The 17994-nt window shown below is 42.9% G+C and overlaps 1 protein-coding gene across 4 annotated transcripts in view; it reads right to left on the bottom strand.

Moving 5' to 3' along the window:
• KATNBL1 (katanin regulatory subunit B1 like 1) overlaps positions 1 to 16665 on the bottom strand; it is a 63049-nt gene extending 46384 nt beyond the window's left edge. For 3 of the 4 annotated variants that reach the window (XM_060175184.1, XM_007521679.3, XM_060175185.1), the window contains exon 1: positions 16510 to 16665. The gene's annotated coding sequence lies outside the window, so the exon portion shown is untranslated. The remainder of the gene's footprint in view (positions 1 to 16509) is intronic. The other variant, XM_060175181.1, reaches the window with a different exon arrangement.
• Between the last annotated feature and the right edge of the window lie 1329 nt (positions 16666 to 17994).

Below are 17994 nucleotides of genomic sequence, written 5' to 3' on the forward strand. Positions count from 1 at the left end.
CACAAGGAAGGAAGGAAGGGAGGGAGGGAGGGAGGGAGGAAGGAAGGAAGGAAGGAAGGAAGGAAGGAAGGAAGGAAGGAAGGAAGGAAGGAAGGAAGGAAGGAAAAGAGAGGAGAGGGAGAAGGACAACATGTGTGGGGCTGGGTGGTGGCGCAACTGGTTGAGCACACATATTACAGTGCACAAGGGGGAGGCTTTGCAAGTGGCGACGCTGTGCTGTCTCTCTCCCTTTCCATCTCCCCCACCCTCTCAATTTCTCACTGTCCCTATCCAGTAAATAAAAGTAATAAAAATATCTAATAAGAAAGTACATGTGTTATTTCTCAGTAACACTAGGCTTACTGAAGCGTAGTGGGAAAGAACAAAAAGGAAGTAGAAAGTACTGTTACAATGGAGGAATACACAGTAAAAGCTACTACAAAGTAGTAGCAACTCATCTAATTTGAGGGGCAATGAAGCATCAAGGAATATATATCAATGATACTACTCTGAATCCCAAAGACAAACAGGAAATTGTAACAATAAAGTGCAGAGGTGATTTCTTCTGGCTGGACTGAGGAGACCACTGGACACATCCTGTGAGATCTGTGTCTTTTATAAGGAGTTCAGCTTCCCAAAACCACCAACAGGTCACTGAAATCAAAGCTGTCCAAAAAATGATATCCAACTACAGCTAATTGGGTATTTTTTTAAATAATTGAATTTGTACACTCTCACAGGTGGAATGCTAGTCACATATAGAAAGAACAATTACTTGGGTGGTCTTCTACTTCAAGTTAAGGTCTAAAAACATTCAGCTGTGAAAGCAACATAAATATGCTAAAGTGTAACTAACTTGTTTAGTCCCTCTGCTTGAAGAACGAGTATCAGTTCATCAAGTGATAATTTGTATAATAAATTATGAATACTGAAAAAAAAATGAAGGTCTATGACCATAACACCCTGAACACACTCGATCTCGTCTTATCTCAACAAAGTAAAAGCCTCTGGGATGGGTGGAGAAGTCAAAATACAGGTCCAAAAAGGATGACAGAAGACCTAGTGGAGGTTGTATTGTTATATGGAAAATTAGAAAATGTTATGCATGTGTAAACTATTGTATTTATTGTTGAATGTAAAACATTAATTCCCCAATAAAGAAAAACTAAATAAAAAAGAAAAATATACATATCAGGAATTAGTTTTCCTCATTTTCATATTTTAAATTATTCTCTGGATGTTAAATTACAGCATGAAAATAAAAACAAGAGCAAATGAACACCTAGAAGCTAAAAGGAAACTTTATAATGGATAAATTAGGTCCACAATATTCAAAGCATGGATAAACACTAATATCAAAAAAAAGTAGACAACCAGATATTACATGCCTCACGATGTGATAGAACAGGACATACTACACAACACTACCACTAAGTATATTTAGTAAAACAAAACAAAACAAAATTCAAGTCTCAACTACCTGTTATCTGCTACTAGTTTAAAGGAAGTACATTAGACAGAAGAGCATTATAGGCATTAACTTAGGTATATAATTAGAAAAATCAGGGAACAAATTCTTTTGAGTATAAAAGTTAGTTTTCTCAATGAAAACTTTGTAATAAAAGTAAATTTTTAAAAATGAGACTATTAACTTAAATGTAATCCTAGTTTAAAAAGGGGGGACGGGAGTTATTTATTTGAGAGGAAAAGGTGGAGGAGGAGGAGGGAGAGGAGGACAAGAAAGAGGAAGGAACCAGAACCTTATGCTAACGTATGCAATATCAGGAACCAAATTTAGGATTACGTGCTTGAGGGTCTAATCCTTAATCTACTACACCACCTCCTGGGTCACTCTAGATTTTTTAAACTATTAAAATATATGAGAATCATTAGAATTGAATATTAATTGAATACATGGTATTACAACTCTAAAGTATAACTGGCATAATAAACTGTACATATTAATCATATGCACACACCCACTGCAAGCAGAATAGTGAATTTAAGGGTTGAGGATGTAGCTGAAGGTAGAGTACATGCTTTGTATGTATCAAGCTCTGTTCAACCTCCAGCACCAACAGACAAACAAAAACACTATCAGGAAAATGGTGAGCCTACACATCTTCTCCAAAATTTCCTGTGCACATTGATGATCTCTCCCCAACCACATAATCCATTCGCTGTCACTATAGATTAGTTTGCATTTTCTAGAATTTTGTGTAAAAGGAATCACATAGTATATAGTCTCTTCCTGGAGAAGGTGGCATGATTTCTTTCATTCAACATGATTATTCTGAGACTCATCCATGTTGTTTCATGTGTAAATAGTCCATTCCATGGCCGGTGCACCGCTATGCTCCATCGCTGGGGAGCCAGAGACGACCCGAACTGCCCCTGCGGCTACAGACAGACTATGACCTACATAGTCAACGACTGCCACCTCTCCAGATTCAAAGGAGGTCTCGAAACTTTACATCAGGCTCAACCTGACGCTGTTGACTGGCTACGGAAGAAGGGCAAACGCTAGTAGTAGCAGTCCATTCCTTTGAGTTGGAGAACAGTATTTTATTGTGTGGATAAACCACAATCTGTATACATTTACCTGCTGATGGATATTTGGGCTGTCTCTAGTTTGCACTATTACTAATAAAATTGTTATGAATAGTCACGCACAACTCTTAGTATGAACAAGTAGTTGGATAGATACCTAGGAGTGGAACAGCTAGGTTATATGATAGGACTGTGCTCAATTTTTTAGGAAAATTGCCAAACACCTTAAAAATTAGATCATTTTATATTTTCATTGGCAGTACTTCCAATTCCCTCATAACTAAATCACCTGGTAGTAAGGAACTACTCTTACTTGTCAAGGGCTGCTAAATAGTTCACCTGAAGAGTGTATCTGCAGGGAGTCGGGCTGTAGCACAGTGGGTTAAGCGCAGGTGGCGCAAAGCACAAGGACCGGCATAAGGATCCGGGTTCGAACCCCGGCTCCCCACCTGCAGGGGAGTCGCTTCACAGGCGGTGAAGCAGGTCTGCAGGTGTCTATCTTTCTCTCCTCCTCTCTGTCTTCCCCTCCTCTCTCCATTTCTCTCTGTCCTATCCAATAATGACAACAACAATAATAACTACAACAATAAAACAACAAGGGCAACAAAGGGGAATAAATAAATAAAATAAATTAAAAAAAAAAAAGAGTGTATCTGCCTTGTTACAACCTCCACTGTACTAGAGAAAATGTGGTACATACAGCACTGCTTCACTTTTCTTGAACCTTCCCCCCTGCAGGTGGGGACCATGGATTTGAATCCAGGTCTGTGTGCACTGTAATGTGTACACTAAACCAAGTGCACCACCACCCAACTCCATCCATTTTTTTAAAAAGAGAGTAAGAAGCAGAGATAAAGAGGGAGGAGAAGAGACATCTGGAACATCTGAAGCTTCCTCCACCCACCCACCCACCCACAGGTAGGGATGGGGCTTGAGCCCAGGTTCTTGCACATGTAACATGTGCTCTACAGGGTGAGCCATCACCCAGTTACCTCTTTAGTCTTTTTTATACTCTGGCATTTATGAGGATTAACATTTATCACCATCACTTACACTTGGCTGTATTCCGAATCCCCATGGATGACAGCAGAATTAACAATGAATTTGAAAATGCCCCAATCTTATAGAAAACTTCCTTCTCCAACAGAGGAAACACATTGTTTTTTGAAGTTATAAAGTCTCCCAGGTTCAAGATAACTGTAACTAGAAGTGGTTCATTAATCTCACTTGCTTTCTTGCTTTCTTCCCCCCCCCTTTTTTTTTTACCAACACAATACTCAGCTCTGGCTTACAGTGGGGCTGGGGATTGAACATGGGACCTCAGAACCTCAGGCATGAAAGTCTTTTTGCAGAACCATTATGCTGTCTCCTCAGCCCTCTGGACTCATTTTTTTTTTGTAAACAGTGGTCATAATGCTTTTAAAAAATATTTTATTGTTGACTGACTAATTGAATAGAGAAAGAGAAATTGGAAAGGGGAGGGAAGTAGAGAGGAAGAGAAAAAGAGAAACACCTGCAGCACTGCTCCACCACTGTGAAGCTTCCTCCCTGCGGGTGGGGACGACGGTCTTCAACCTGTGTCTGTGCATGGTAATATGTGCACTTAAATAGGTATACCATCACCTGGCCCCCTGAATTCATAATTCTTTTTTTTTTTTTTTACTATTTATATATTCCCTTTTGTTGCCCTTGTTGTTTTATTGTTGTAGTTATTATTGTTGTCATCATTGTTGGATAGGGTAGAGAGAAATGGAGAGAGGATGGGAAGAGAAAGACAGACACCTGCAGACCTGCTTCACCGCTTGTGAAGCGACTCCCCTGAAGGTGGGGTGCTGGGGTCTCAAACCCGGATCCTTATGCCAGTCCTTGCTCTTTGCGCCACCTGTGCTTAACCCACTGTGCTACTACCCAACTCCCAACTCCCACCTTTTTTATCCAGTCAGCTGTCAAAGGCCATTTTGGTTGTTTCCAGGTTTTTGCTATTGTGAATAAAGTCTCTATAAACATTGGGGGTGCATATATCCCTTCAAATCCATTTTTTAATTTATTTTTAAATATTTATTTATTCCCTTTCGTTGCCCTTGTTGTTTTATTGTTGTAGTTATTATTAATGTCATTGTTGTTGGATAGGACAGAGAGAAATGGAGAGAGGAGGGGAAGACAGAGAGCGGGAGGGAAAGACAGACACCTGCAGACCTGCTTCACCACCTGTGAAGCGACTCCCCTGCAGGTGGGGAGCCCGGGCTGGAACCAGGATCCTTACGCCAGTCGGTGCGCTCAGCACAAGTGCACGCTGCACTACTGCAGGACTCCCCAAATCCATTTTATTATATCTTTTGGGTATGTGCCTCGCAGTGGAATTGCTAGGTCACATGGCATTTCCATTTGTATTTGTTTAAGAATTCTCCATACTGCTCTCCAGAGTGATAGCACCGGTTTACATTCCCACCAACAATGTAGCAGACATCACTTTTAAAAAATTAATACATTTTACTTATTTATTTGAATGAGATACAGAGAGGGAGAGAGACCAAAGCAATGCTCAGCTCTGACTTACGTTGGTGCTAGGGATTGAAACTGTGACCTTGGAATCTCAGGCATGAAAGTCTCTGCAACCATTATGCTATCTCCCCAGCCCAGCAATGTAGTAGAGTTTCTCTCTCTCCAAACCCTCTCCAACAGTTATCTTTCCTTCTTTTATTAATGGAGCCCATTCTCACAGGTGTGAGGTGGAATCTCAATGTGGTTTTAATTTGCATTTCTCTGATGAGATAACTGGAGTATTTCTGCATAGGTCTGTATCTCTTCTTTAGAGGATTGTCTATTCATATCTTCTGCCCACTTTTTAATTGGGTTGTTCTTTTCCTTTTGTTGAGCTATAGGAATTCTTTTTTTTTTTTTTTCTTTCTTTGACTGTGGCCCATCCCCCCCCCAAGCTGAATGTCCACCCTCCCCCTCACCACAGGGTTTTTACTTTGGTGCCCTACTCTCGATTTAATTAGATCCTGCTTTTAGTTTCCCTTTCTGTTCTTCTTTCTCAACTTCTGTTGATGAGTGGGATCATCCCATACTCATCTTTAGCTTTCTGACTTAGCTGACTTAACATAATTCCTTCTAGCTCCATCCAAGATGGGTCAGATAAGGTGGGTTCATTGTTCTTAATAGCTGTATAGGAATTCTTTATATGTGTTTGATATCAACCGCTTGTCTAAAGTGTAGTGTGCAAATATCTTTTCCCATTTGTTGGGTTTCCTGTTTATCCTTATGAAGTTTTCTTCTGATGTCTAAAAGCTTTTCAACTTGATATAGTCTCATTTAAAAAATATTTTTGTATTATCTTTATTTATTCGATGGAGACAGGCAGAAATTGAGAGGGAAGGCAGTGATAGAGAGGTAAAGAGACACCTGCAGCCCTACTTCACCACTCATGAAGCTTTCCCCTGCAGGTGGGGACTGGGGTCCTTGCACATAATTAACACGTGCACTCAAACAGACGCGCCACCACCTGGCCCGATATAGTCCCGTTTATTCATTTTTGTTTCTGTTTCCCTTCCAGGCCATTCATTCTACATCCTCCTCCTCCTGACTCCCCCCTCCCAAATGTCTTCCACATAGAGGGTTGCTATTTCTCAGTACAAATGCCACCCTCCTGAGAGAATTTTCCTGACCCCCCCCACCCTTACCTCTAATCAATTGCCATAGTGGTACTCTGTATTCCAGCCCCCACAGCACTTAGCCACTACCTGATATAAGCTTATCTATTTACTTACTATCCTCCCACTAGACTGTGAACTCTATGAGAACATGAACCATGTTCTTTGTACCTAGAATAGTATCTGGCATGTAGTAGATGCTTAGTAAATAGCTGAGGCATGAAGGAATATAGGTAAAAGCTTTTTATCAACCCTGAAAGATAACAGTCAGAAACGAGCAACAACATGTCTAAAAATGTCAAGTTGAGAATGCCCAACTGCAGTGAACATGAAAACTATGCCATAATATTCCAGTTCTCCTTCCAATACATGGTAGGTTTATACTTGCCCATCATTTTAGAAGTAGCACCTGGTCAAACAACTTGCTCTAGCCGATGCAATATAAACAACAGTCTGCATGAGGAACCTGTGTGATTCACTATCATTTGCCCTCTACCATGGTAACCACCGTGAGAGGTTAAGCTTCCATCTGTCCACATTCCTTAGCAAGGGTAACACAGAGCAGACTTCCTGAACAACTCATAGTAACATAAACTGAGGAGAAATAAAGCCTTGCTATTTTAGGACATGGAGATTTTGGGGTGATATGCAAAATAACCTAGCCCCTTTAAATTGGTGAACCAATCAAGTAATGTGGGCACAGAATGATTTAGCCAGTCTCACTAAATAGTCAACTGATGCTACTAAATATACATATTAAATTTCCTTCTGTCCTATCAGTTTCCAAAGAAATCAAAGAAATAAAAAGTATTTATGTACAATCTCTGGCATCATATGAGAATAACAAATAAAATGAGTACAACTCCATGGTGGTAGACTAGTGTTTTCATGTGCCTCCCTTTCTTTACCAGCCATCCTATGAAAAATAAACCACTGGTGGGCTCCCAAAGCGAGAGCAGAGATATCAGGGTGAAAGAGTTCCAACAGACTTAATGGAAGAAATGGGTGCTTTGGTAGTGAGTGGGGCGTGGTGAAACTCTCCCCATAAAGCACAGGTGTTGGGATTGGGAGGAGGCTCAGTGGGCCGCATGCACACCTCACCATGCATTAAGCTCTGGTTTGACCCCTGGGAAGTACCAGGAGGGAACTCCAGGGATGATGGAGTGGTGCTTTGGGTGTCTTTCCTCCCTCAACTGTCTTTCCCATCCTCACTCCCCCCAAAATAGGTACAGAATGAAAAACTGGGCTGAGGAGGTCACTCAATGGTACTGCACATGAGCAAGATCATTCAGTTCATACTCTGGTGCTGCTTTAAAATAGCAAAGTTTCCAGTGAAGGGGATGGGATATGGAACTCCTCCAGTGGTGGGAAATGTGTGGAATTTTATCCCCTCTTATCCTACGGTTTTGTTGTTATTTTCTAACATTTTATTTTAGAAATTAAAAAAAAAAAATACAATCTTGGATATACATATGTATGTGAAGCATACATAGTACTCAGCACAAAGACCCACGCAAGGATCCTGGTTCTGGCCCCTGGCTCCCCACCTGCGGGGATGGGTCACTTTGCAAGTGGTGAAGAAGGTCTTCAGGTGTCTTTCTCTCTCCCTCTCTGTCTTTCCCTCCTCTCTCAATTTCTCTTTCCTATCAAAAAAAAAAAAAAGTCTTTTACCACTATTATGCAAATACCAATTCCCTATGAGAAAGAAAGAGAGGAAGAGCAAAGAAGAAGATGACAGAAAGGAGAGACATCTTAACAGTAAAATTCACACTACCTTTGGGCCCTTCTCTAGTGCTCCCTCAAGTATTGTTTTCAAAGATATAAACTGGTACTAAAAAAAAAGTATAAATAAAAACTGGGTAAGACAGTAGCCCAGCAGTAGGATGCATGCACACGATTCTGAGTTAAATCCTGGCATCATACTACAGAAACAAAAGCAAAACAGATCCATGGACTAGGAGGTAATATATCCCATAGAGCACACACACTACTATTCTCAAAGACCTGTGTTCAAGCTTTCCCTCTCTACTTCGGTCTCTATGAGGAGAAAGAAAGAAAGAAAGAAAAAAGAAAGAAAGAAAGAAAGGGAGGAAGGAAGGAAGGAAGGAAGGAAGGGGCAGGTGGTGGCGCACCTAGTTGAGCACATGTATTACAATGTGCAAGGACCTGGGTTCGAGCCCCCGGTCTGCACCTGCAGGGGGAAAGCTTTATGAGTGATGAAGCAGGGCTGCAGGTATCTCTCTGTCTCTCTCCCTCTCTACCACCCCCCTCCCTATTTATTTCTGGCTATCTCTATCCAATAAATAAAGTTAATAAATAATTTTTTTAAAAGTTTAAAAGAAAAGAAAGAAATGGATGCTGTGGAGTCAGTGTGTAGACACCAATCCCTAGCAACAACCATGGAAGGAAAAATATAATAATAGAAAAGTAAAAAAGAAGAAGGAAATAAGCCATTCCTCCATTGATCCTACTATTTAACAAAAGCCTTTGGAAGGAATCATCTGTAATTAACTTAAACTAAAATGTGAAAGACTTAATAGCTTCTTCACAAGTAACTCTCCTTGAAAATTAAGTACTTGCCAGATTAAATGATTTTTAATTTTTTTAATATTTATTCCCTTTTGTTGCCCTTGTTGTTTTATTGTTGTAGTTATTATTGTTGTCATTGTTGTTGGATAGGACTGAGAGAAATGGGAGAGAGGAGGGGAAGACAGAGAGGGGGAGAAAAAGATAAGACACCTGCAGACCTGCTTCACTGCTTGTGAAGCGACACCCCTGCAGGTGGGGAGCCGGGGGCTCGAACCGGGATCCTTACACCGGTCCTTGCGCCTTGCACCACGTGCACTTAACCTGCTGCACTACCGCCCAACTCTCAGATTAAATGATTTTTAAGAGTTAGAAAGGATCCTGGAGACCATTCCATTTGCAGATGAGATTAAGGAACTCGTCCAAGAACACTCAGTTACTAAAAAGAGAATGAACAAAGTTTAGAACTGTGATTTCCAGAGTCGGTGCCATTCCCATATAGTATCAAGGACTCATGCTTTAACATTATATTGGTAGAGGTTGGGAAGAGTTAAATGGTAGAGCGCATACCTTACATGCCTGATGTTCTGGGTTCAATTCCTGGAACCACACTAAATATCATGCGCTCACATGTGCCTGCACATACACAGATGAAAAGAGACTAAAAACATTCATGATTCATATACAGGTGATTTGCTTGAGGGAAAAGAATTTCAGACAGCATGTCAAGTAAATCTGAAGAAGAAAGAGGCTACACTACTACAGAGAAAGCAGTCACAGTGGGAATGGAGACCTGCCAGAAAACCTCTTCTCAGGGACAGGGAGATAGCTCACTGGGGAGGAGGCATGCCTTGCAAATGGCACAAGTCTGAGATCTACCACTACATTGGAGGTGTTTTCTTTTGTTCTATATCTCCATGTCTCTGTCTCTATCTCTAAAAAAAATAGCCCATATAGGTAAAGTTGCACATAGGTGAGGCTCCCAATTCTACCTTCATCATATTCCAAGAACAAAGATAAGAATGAAAAACTTCTCCAAAGATGGGGTTTGAGACATAGTTCAAGGAGTAGAGTAATGTCATATACAGAGACCAGGTTTGAGCCTAGAACCAAATGGAAGGTGTTACGGCACTAGGGGGAGATCCATTATCGTAGCATCTTTCTATCTATCTATCTCAACAAAAAAGTGGCTCAGTAGGACAGGGTGGGGGGGGTAGATAGCATAATGGTTATGTAGAGATTCTTGTGCTTGAGGCTCTGAAGTTCCAGGTTCAATCCCTGGCACCACCATAAACCAGAGCTGAACAGTGCTCTGGTTAAAAAAGAAAAGAAAAGAAGAGGAGAGGAGAGGAGAGAAAAAACAAAGTGGCTCAGGAGCAGCAAAACTATACAAGAGCCTGGCTCAGAAGAATAAAGAGAAAAAAGATCACAATAAAAAAAAAATCTTGGGAGTCGGGCTGTAGCGCAGCGGGTTAAGCGCAGGTGGCGCAAAGCACAAGCACAAGGATCCCGGTTGGCTCCCCACCTGCAGGGGAGTCGCTTCACAGGCGGTGAAGCAGGTCTGTAGGTGTCTGTCTTTCTCTCCCCTTCTCTGTCTGCCCCTCCTCTCTCCATTTCTCTCTGTCCTATCCAACAACGACAACAACAATAATAATAACTACAACAATAAAAAACAACAAGGGCAACAAAAAGGAATAAATAAATTAAAAAAATCTCTGGGGCCAGGAAGTAGTGCACATGCTTAAATGAACACATCACAGTGTGCAAAGACAAAGGTTCAAGTCCTTGGCTCCCAACCGCAGGGGAAGCCTCACCGGTGGTGACGCAGTGCTGCAGGTGTCTCTTCCTACTTTTCCCTCCCCTTTCAATTTCTCTCTGTCTCTATCAAACAAAAATAAAAATATGTTTTAAAAATTCTTCATATTAATGGATCTTACTAGTGAGAAGATAACTGGAGATGAGCATGCAGTGGTAAGCACAGAATGTGAATATAGCAACATCAAATAATACATTCTCCAGTTTGATGGCTCCTAGTAAAAGTATCATTTACTTTTCTAAGTACATTTTCCAGAAAGCACATTACCTAACAAGAAGATCAATGCCCCACACCACCATAAGCCAGAACTGAGCAGTGCTCTGGTAAAAAAGAAAAAAGAAAAAAAAAAAAAAAAAGGAAGTCAGGCGGTAGTGCAGCGGGTTAAGTGCAAGTGGCACAAAGTGCAAGGACCGGTGTAAGGATCCAGGTTCGAGCCCCTGGCTCCCCACCTGTAGAGGCGTCACTGAAGCAGGTCTACAGGTATCTATCTTTCTCTCCCCCTCTCTGTCTTCCCCTCCCCTCTCCATTTCTCTCTGTCCTACCCAACAACAACGACAATAACAACAACAATAAAAAAAAACAAAACGGGGGCAACAAAAGGAAATAAATATTTTTAAAAAGTATACTTAAAAAAAAAAGAACAAGTATAAGGATCATCTTTCAGTAAAGAATAAAAGATTTTTTTAAAAATTTAATAAAATTGCACTGTAATATTGATTGGTGTGGTATGAGACATTCTATCACTGGACAAGCACTTTTAAATGTAATCCTGGCGGTCCCTGGCACTCCATAACTAGAGTTGAAATGCCCTGGTGTGTGTTAAATATATATATTTTAAACTACCCAGTAAGAGAGTGTCTTCTTTAAGAAAGAACTGAAAACTAAGTCTAGTAGTGGAGGCAGGGAGTATGGGGGGAGAAAGTGGATGTAGTGAGCAGGGTAGAGTGGGTGTTCAGTGGGTAGGAAGTGTTCAGTGGGTAGAGAACAGGAATTGAAGGCTGGAGGCCCCAGAGTCTATCCCTGGTACCCAGTAGGTCTCAGTAAATAAATACAATACAATACAAAAACAATACAAAAGCTTAGTACAAAAAAAACAAAAGATTAGGGAAAAAAAAAAAAAGGAAGATTAATTAGGAGCTTGAGGAAGAATGCAATTTGTTCAGTCAGCATAAAGGGCCCTCATTAAAATCTCATTATGTGTCTCTGTGAAAGACAGTTTAATTATCTAAGAAGAAAACTATTTTAAGGATCGCAATTTCAGTAATTCCACCATTCTTTTAGATTCCCAGATTCAAAACCTTGGAGATACTATCGACTCTTATTGTTTTCAATGGCGTTAGTCAGTCATCATATTCTAATACTTTTCCCTTCAAATAGCTTCCATTCAAAATCTCTCTTTTGAATATTCAGCAAAATTCCCAATTTCAAAAGAACACACACAAAAAACAAAGAAGTCTATGGCCATTAAAAAGCACTTTTTTCCCCCCAAAGAATGGGCTATACTCATGATATGCTGAGTCAAAAAAAAAAAGGGGGGGGAAGCTTCACAGGGAGAAAAAATATATAACCCTACTCTAGGAAAATAATTTTCAGCATCAAAAAAAGATACAAAGAGGCACCACATGAAAATGTTAACAGCTATTCTTCCTGCTTGGGTGGGTTTTAAGTAGCTTTATTTTTTTCTTTCATACTTTCTCTACATTTCCTATAATGAACATCCATTCTTTTTGAAACTTAGAGAAAAAATGTTCTTTTAATAGTTATCTCATTTTATCAGTGCTTATCCATCCCTATTGCCCCCTTCCTATCTCCCACGCCCTCTCCCAAGACTCCAACACTTTTCTTTTTGCGATTCTGAACCAGCTTCCTCCACCTTTACTCCTGCTTATACTCATGTTCCTAAAATCCATCAACCACACTTACCGACAGCAGATGAGAGCAGAGGCTCACCATATAAACAATCAAATTTAAACATGGTCCTCACTGACAATTGGAGTAATTTCACTTTGTACTGAGATGCCAAGACACCAGATAACAACAGCACCTCCCCCCCGCCGTCCCCCAGCTGTGACAGAGCAAAACTGACCCCACTGAGAAGCACTAATTTAAGTTTCAGAAGTGCCACCCATACGTGTAGTACTCAGAACCACTATAAGCCGGATCTGAACACTGCTCTGGTAAAAAATAATAATAATAGTGGTCCTGGAGGTTGGCTCAGTAGATAAAGCACAGAACTCTCAAGCATGAGGTCCTGAGTTCAATCCCTGGTAGCACATATACCACAGTGATGTCTGGTTCTTTCTCTCTCTCTTCCTATGTTTCTCATTAATAAATTTAAAAAATCTTTAAAATAATAATAACAACAACAATAAATGGCTTAAAAACTGTCACAGCTTTCTCTGCTCCTATACACAAACATCAAACCTAAACTTTCAACACTAATCAACAACACTAATCATAGTCATAATTTTAATTTCCTTAATAGTAATTTTCCAAACAGACCAGATTTACTATTTCCTAGAAATATCATTTTCATTCTTCGTACCAAGGAAACACAGTTTCCTCACTAAAACTCCCCATTCGCATGTCTACTCAATAGTCCACATCCATCTATCGTCAGTTCTTTGCAGAGGCTTTCCTGAAACCTGCAGTTCAGTAGACACCCACTGGACCGATGAAGAGCAGCTTGTATATGTGAGCAGCATAGGGGCAGCATGGTGGTGCACCTGGTTAAATGCTCACATTTCAGTGTGTAAGGGCCGGGGTCCAAGTCAGTGGTCCCCACCTGCAGGGGGGAAAGCTTCACCAACTTCACCTGGTAGAGCAGGGCTGCATGTTTCTGTTTTCAGTGGGGTTAGTCAGTCATCATATTCTACTATTTTTCCCTTCAAATAGCTTCTAGTCAAATACCTGTCTTTTATGGGATGATCTCACTCACAGGCAGAAGTTGAAAAACAAGATCAGAAGAGAAAACACTAAGCAGAACCTGGACTGGAGCTGGTGTGTTGCACCAAAGTAAAAGACTCTGGGGTGGGGGGGGGGGGAGAGTACAGGTCTTGGCAAAGGATGACAGAGGACCTAGTGGGGGTTGTATTGTTATATGGAAAACTGAGAAATGTTATGCATGTACAAACTATTGTATTTACTGCCGAATGTAAAACATTAATTCCCCAATAAAGGAAAAAAAATCTCTTTTTTGAATACTCAGCAAAATTCCCAATTTCAAAAGAACAACTCTGTCTCACCCCCTTCTCTCTTAGTTTCTGACTCTATCCAATAAATAAATACAATTAAAAAAAACAAAAGCAGTATATATTTACTTAATATAACACCCCATCCTAAACTGACATTCTTTTTTTTTTTTTTTAATTTTCCTCCTCCAGGGTTATTGCTGGGCTCGGTGCCTGCACCATGAATCCACCGCTCCTGGAGGCCATTTTTTTTCTCCCTTTTGTTGCCCTTGTTGTAGCTTCGTTGTGGTTATTATTATTGCCCTTGTTGACGCAATTCGTTGTTGGATAGGACAGAGAGAAATGGAGAGAGGAGGGGAAGACAAAGAAGGGGAGAGAAAGATAGACACCTGCAGACCTGCTTCACCGCCTGTGAAGCTACTCCTCTGCAGGTGGGGAGCCGGGGGCTCAAACCGGGAGCCGGTCCCTGAGCTTTGCGCCACATGCGCTTAACCCACTGCGCCACCGCCCGACCCCCCCGACATTCTTTTTTTAAAAAATTTATTTCTTTATTGGGGAATTAATGTTTTACATTCAACAGTAAATACAATAGTTTGTACATGCATAACATTCCCCAGTTTCCCATTTAACAATACAACCCCCACTAAGTCATTTATCATCCTTCATGGACCTGTATTCTCCCCACCTACCCACCCCAGAGTCTTTTACTTTGGTGCGATATGCCAATTCCATTTCAGGTTCTACTTGTGTTTTCTTTTCTGATCTTTAAACTGGCATTCTTAAGGTTACCCAGGTTACTTCTTTTGTATATCAAAAGCTTGATAAATGAAATCTAAACGCTCTCCTGTAAATACAATAAACCTATGAAGTGGGGCCACGGCCAGCTGGAGAGGTTGCACAAGGGTGAGGAATCCCAAGTCAAGTTCAATTCCCCTCCCTGTCTGGCAATAGCTAGAATTGGGTGGTGCTCTGATTTAAAAAATAAACACACGGGGGTGGGGTGGTGGCCCACCTGGTTGAGGGTACATGTTACAATGCAAGGACCCAGGTTCAAGTCCCGGGTCCCCACCTGCAGGGGGAAAGCTTCACTAGTAGTAAAGCAGTGCTGCAGGTGTCTCTCTGTCCCTTTCTCTCTATCCCACCTTTCCCTCTCGATTTCTGGCTGTCTCTATCCAATAAATAAAGATTAATAAGTTTAAAAAATTCAAAAAATAAACACACACACAAAGTGATTTTGCTTTTTTTTTTTTTTTTCCCTCCTCCAGGGTTATTGCAGGGCTCGGTGCCTGCACCATGAATCCACCGCTCCTGGAGGCCATTTTTTCCCCCTTTTGTAGCTTCGTTGTGGTTATTATTATTGCCCTTGTTGACGCAATTCGTTGTTGGATAGGACAGAGAGAAATGGAGAGAGGAGGGGAAGACAGAGAAGGGGAGAGAAAGAGAGACACCTGCAGACCTGCTTCACCGCCTGTGAAGCGACGCCCCTGCAGGTGGGGAGCCGGGGGCTCGAACCGGGATCCTTACGCCGGTCCCTGCGCTTTGCGCCACATGCGCTTAACCCACTGCGCCACCGCCCGACCCCCATGATTTTGCTTTTAAAACATTTCTTGTCTTATAGATGACCCTCATGTATAATAATTCCAAATAGTGTAAAACCTTCGTAACATTTCACAACTGAAAACATTTAACACATGGTGACCTATTTTAAGGAATATGCAGAGGTTTGGAACTGTTGTGCAAACTTTCAGGAAATGACACAAGGGAATTAAGACTATCCACCATGATACAGACACCAGCTTCATGGAGGGTGTGTGAAGGTCTATGGACACAGTCGCACCCCCCTCGCACACGGAATGAAAGCGGGGCCTAAACTACAGAGCAGGTGCACAGGGGCAGACGCTGGTCCCCACTGTGTTCACCGCGACCTGGCAGGTCACTGCTCGGGGCCTGTTTACTTGTCAAGATGGGGATGAGCAAAGTGTCTGCCCGGTCCTGAAGCTCTCGGAACAGTGCTGAGCTTCACGCAAGCACCGAATCTGTATTAGCCATCGTTAGCATGAGCTGGTTTCGGAAGACTCAATGGAGGCAGTTCTAGTTCGACTAAAAAAGGGGGGGGGGGCAGCAAGACACAACAGAATTGACTACTCGCACAACCTTAAAGTTCTTAGGTGGGGCTGGTATCCGGGGATTCTTGCAGATCCGAAAATGGTGATGACAGACCTGACTTCTGTTCTTTTTTTTTTTTTTTTTTTTTTTGCATGTTTCACGTACAAAGAAGCTGACACGAGCCCCAAGGAAGGAAACAAATCAGGCCTTTGTTGCCCCCGGGCCAGTCCAGGGGCTGTGACAGCCCAACTCTGCGGGACCCGCGCAGGTGTGTCGGGGGCGGCCGGGTCTCCGCCAGGGCCCCGCGGCACCGGAGGAAACGGCCCAGCCGGGCCTAGGCGGCTCTCGGGAAACCTGTCCTCCCACAGCCGCCCAGGACGCGTCCTGCCCTTCCCCTCCGCGGGGCGCACACCGCGACTCCGCCCCGGGATGAAGAGGTGACAGCGGGCGCCGTCCACGCCCCTCACGGCCCGGACCCCTCGGGCGCCTCGCCCGCCGCCTCCACTCCGCTCGCCGCGCCCCGAGAGCCCGGCGGCCGCGGCCTGGCCACTCCGCCCCGGGCCGCCCGGTCGCCTGTCCGGCCGCCTCGGGGCCGCCGCAGGGCCTGCAGGTGGGCGAGGGGCGCGGCCGGGCCCCGGGGGAAACCCTGCTCCTGGAGCCGGCCCGCACAGGCCCGGCCGTCACTTACCGGTGCCTCATGGTACCGCGGTGCTGCAGCCCGGTGCGGGCGCTGACGAACGACGCCCCGCAGCCTAGAGTGTCCCTAGGTCCCGGGACGAGCTCCGCTCACGGCCATTCAAACGCGGCCGCGCGCGCGGCCCGCCGGGATAGCTCCCCCAGGGACGGCTCGCGGGCTCCGCCCAACCCCGGCCCCGCCCCTCTCGGGTCGCTGAGGGGTGGAGGGAGGGCGATGAGGACCGTGTGGCCACACTGCCTCCTGGTGGCCGCATGTATGCAGGGACACCCATTCAGGAATGGAAGGGGGCTAAAAGTCAAAGTTGATGACAATTAGTGGAGAAGATGGTGACTTATTGTTGTGCCAGGAGGTACATACAATCTGCTATGAAAATATACTGCGAAGAAAGATTTATTCGTACACTTGCATTTAAATGTACTAAGGCGTGTTAGGGAAATAGTATAGTGGTTTAAGCAACAGACTTTCACGCCTGAGGCACCAAAGGTCCCAGATACACTCGCTGGCACCTGTATAAGCCAGAAGTGAGCAGTGCTCTGGTTAAAAGTTAATTAAAAAGAAGACAAATAAGCTCAGGCAGGGGCTGGGGAGATAGCATAGTGGTTATGCAAGGGATTTTTATGCCTAAAGCTCCGAAGACCCAGGTTCAATTCCTGGCATCACCATAAACCAGAGCTGGAGGCTGGGTGGCGGCTCACTGGCTTAAGCGCACAAAGTACTATAAACTAGAGCTGAACAGTGCTCTGGGAAAAGTATTTAATCAAATGAAAAATAAAACACACTAAGGCAAAATACTTAGAAAGATGGATTTAAGATGTGTAACTTGGGCAAATCACAAACTTTTTTTCATTAAAAAAATTTATTTATAAAAAGAAAACATTGACAAAACCATAGGATAAGAGGGGTACAGCTTCGCACAATTCCCACCACCAGAACTCTGTGTCCCATCCCCTCCTCCTAAACTTCTATATTATTCTATCCCCATCTATAAAATGGAGATAACTGTATTTGCCTCATAAGTGTAAGGATTAAATCAGTATAATGCATATACAATGTTTATGTGTCTGGCACACACACACACACACACACACACACACACACATCTTTGTTGCTGCTGTTGCTGGGACTTCACTGCTCTGGACTGAATTTTTCAGATAGAAAGACAAAGAGACTGGTGCACCTGGTTAAGCGCACACACTACCGTGCACAAGGACCCAGGCTCAAGCCCCTGGTACTCACCTGCAGGGAGGAAGCTTCATGAGTGGTGAAGCAGGGCTGAAAGTGTCTCTCTGCCTCTTTCCCTTTACCTCCTCGATTTCTCTGTCTTTATCCAATACTAATAAGTAAATATATATTTTAAATGAAAGAAGACAAACAGAGAGGAAAAGACACCAAAGTACCTAAGTTTCCCTAGGTTTGAACCTAGATCATGAACACAGCAAAGCAGGAACCCTCCTAGGTGAACTATCTTGCTAAGCA

The sequence above is a fragment of the Erinaceus europaeus genome, chromosome 16 (assembly GCF_950295315.1).
Source record: "Erinaceus europaeus chromosome 16, mEriEur2.1, whole genome shotgun sequence".
NCBI lineage: Eukaryota > Metazoa > Chordata > Mammalia > Eulipotyphla > Erinaceidae > Erinaceus > Erinaceus europaeus.